The sequence below is a fragment of the Grus americana genome, chromosome 3 (genome assembly GCF_028858705.1).
Source record: "Grus americana isolate bGruAme1 chromosome 3, bGruAme1.mat, whole genome shotgun sequence".
NCBI lineage: Eukaryota > Metazoa > Chordata > Aves > Gruiformes > Gruidae > Grus > Grus americana.
In genome coordinates this window covers 115,116,818-115,119,362 of record NC_072854.1, presented here as the reverse complement: position 1 = coordinate 115,119,362, position 2,545 = coordinate 115,116,818, and positions in this window count along the sequence as shown.

Here is a 2,545-nt window from a genome sequence, read left to right as displayed (position 1 = left end):
TAAACTGGCAGGTGCTACTTCTCCAGAGGATATGCCATTTTTGCTCGGTGCTGTTCCTGCCAAGCCTGGAGCTCCAGGGGCTGTTCCACATCCCGATAGCTCCTCAGCCAGCGGCACCTCCTCCCAGCCCAGCGCAGGTGCCAGCTTGTCCTCCTCACCCTCTGTCCTAGTGGCAGTGCAAAGGTGGCTCCACTCCAGCAGCCACACGGCATGGCCAAACCCTGCCTCCAGCTGCAGAGCCACCACCCTGCCTTGTCGCAGCCACTGGCTCCCTGCCTGCAGGCTGCTCACCCTTTGCTGGCTCCGACCATGTGGGAATGCAGTGGGGTGCTGCAGTCCCTCAGCCTGCAAGGATCCATCCACATGCCAGATCCTTTGGAGAGTTCATCCCTGAGGGAGAGAGGTCCCAAAAGCTGGCACGGCAAATCAAGAGCTGGCTGAAGCAGCCTGCAGGGCTTCTGGACCACCACCCTGTCCCTCTTTTAGGGGTGTCCCTCAAGGACTCTACAGGGTAGAGGGTAGGAAGGCTCTACAGAGGGATCTGGGCAGGCTGGATTGATGGGCAGAGGCCAACTATATGAGATTCAACAAGGCCCAGTGTCGGGTCCTGCACTTGGGTTGCAACAACCCCATGCAATGCTACGGGTTTGGGGAAGGGTGGCTGTAAAGCTGCCCAGTGGAAAAGGACCTGGGGGTGTTGGTCAACAGCCAGCTGAATGTGAGCCAGCAGTGTGCCCAGGTGGCCAAGAAAGCCAACAGCATCCTGGTTTGTATCAGGAATAGTGTGGCCAGCAGGACTAGGGAAGTGATCATCCCCCTGTACTCAGCACTGGTGAGGCCGCACCTCGAGTACTGTGTTCAGTTTTGGGCCCCTCACTACAAGAAGGACATTGAGGTGCTGGAGCATATCCAAAGAAGGGCAACGAAGCTGGTGAAGGGTCTAGAGGACAAGTCTTATGAGGAGTGGCTGAGGGAACTGGGGCTGTTTAGTCTGGAGAAAAGGGGGCTGAGGGGAGACCATATCGCGCTCCATAGCTACCTGAGAGGAGGTTGTAGACAGGTGGGTGTTGGTCTTTTCTCCAAGTAAGAAGTGATAGGACAAGTGGAAATAGCCTCAAGTTGTGCTAAGGGAGGTTTAGATTGGGTATTAGGAAAAATTTCTTCACCAAAAGAGTTGTCAATCATTGGAACAGGCTGCCCAGGGAAGTGGTTGAGTCACCATCCCGGAGGGTATTTAAAAGACGTGTAGATGTGATGCTTAGGGACATGGTTTAGTGGTTGGACTTGGCAGTGGTAGGTTAACGGTTGGACTTGATGATCTTAAAGGTCTTTTCCAACCTAAATGATTCTATGATTCTATGATTCTATGTTTCTATGACTATAGTTGTTATACTGAGTGCATTATTTATGGGAAGTGAGAGCATGTAGCTCCTGCAAGCCCTTGCAGCCCCGCACAGTCCCCCGTGGATGTTTTATATGGTGCTGCAGGACCAAAGATGCAATGGCTGAGCAGGGCTGAGCACAGCAACACCTTAGCTGCTGCAGATCCTTTTTCACCTGCTCAGCATAGGACCCAGCAGCAGAGGACCTTGCAATAGGCATTAAAATGCTAAATCCCCAAGTGATCAACACCTTAAGGATTGTGCTGTGCTTTATCAGCTTCGTGGGTCTCTCCCAGAATCCCCATCTCTGTGTGTTGGTTGCAAGATTTCACCCAAATGGCTGAGAGGTAGGGACACAAAGCCACACAGCTGGGAATATGACAGCTTGTCAGGAAATAAGCACAGGACTTTCTTCCTGGAGGCACAAGTTTGGTGCAATCAGCTCATGAATTCAGCTGGAGGCTCAGAGTAAGTTTTGCCTTTTTTAGAGGCCCAGAAGATTGGAAGCTCCCATAAACTTTAATGAGATACTTCTGCAAAACAATTAGTAGAAGCTGTTGAAAAGCAAATTATAGCCATTCATGGGGTCTCAAGCAACTCCAGCAGCTATTCACTCAATGAGAGCTGGCAAAGCAGCCTTCCCTTCAAATTTCATAATCCCCTTTGACAAGAACTTCCTCCTTCCTCTTCTCAGGTTTTAATTAAATTTTCCCAGGATGGGCATATTTTGCCTCCCATCCACTTTGTGGACCAGCCCAGAGCTGGACTCAGACGGGCAGGGAGCCTGGATCACCCGTTGGGCACCCGGCATCAGGGTTCCCTGGGGAAAACCGCAATCCTCAGCAAAATGAGACCTCACCTGGTGTGCCCCAAAGGGCAACGTAACAGGTGGCCTCCAGAAAGCCCAACTGCTTGGCAATTGGATCTTTTAAAGCTGATTTTGGGAGATGCCTGATCTGGTCAGAAGGGAGGTAGATATGGCTTTTGAACATATCGAACAGCTTTTTAATGCCACTAATGAAACCTGGGGAGAGGGTAAATTTCTTAGCTGCTCTGCTCTTAAAAAAAAAGCACAATACATCTCAGCCTTTCCCAGATAAGGGAGCAATTCTAGTGTGTCACCCTTCACCTTCAAGCTTTGTCTACAGGGATGAGTCATTACT